Genomic DNA, 598 nt, shown 5'->3' on the forward strand with positions numbered 1-598 from the left:
CTTTTATGTTCTCTTGCGCTTCCGTCTGAAGAAAAACAACGAACGGTTGCTATTTCGATTTTTGCAAAAAAAAAAAAGTTCAATACTTACTTTAACAGGACTGTACTGAATGCCAGTTAATATATGTATATATACAGGTTAATGCAAGTTGCCTATATGCATGTGCATATACGATATATGGTGTGTGTGTGTGTATATATATATTGCATGTGCATATACGATATATGGTGTGTGTGTGTATATATATATATTGCATGTGCATATACGATATATGGTGTGTGTGTGTGTATATATATATATATTGCATGTGCATATATGGTGTGTGTGTGTGTATATATATATATATTGGATGTGCATATACGATATATGGTGTGTGTGTGTGTATATATATATATATATTGCATGTGCATATATGGTGTGTGTGTGTGTATATATATATATATTGGATGTGCATATACGATATATGGTGTGTGTGTGTATATATATATATTGCATGTGCATATACGATATATGGTGTGTGTGTATATATATATATTGCATGTGCATATACGATATATGGTGTGTGTGTGTATATATATATATTGCATGTGCATATACG

The sequence above is a fragment of the Anolis carolinensis genome, unplaced genomic scaffold (assembly GCF_035594765.1).
Source record: "Anolis carolinensis isolate JA03-04 unplaced genomic scaffold, rAnoCar3.1.pri scaffold_8, whole genome shotgun sequence".
In the NCBI taxonomy this organism is placed as follows: Eukaryota; Metazoa; Chordata; class Lepidosauria; order Squamata; family Dactyloidae; genus Anolis; species Anolis carolinensis.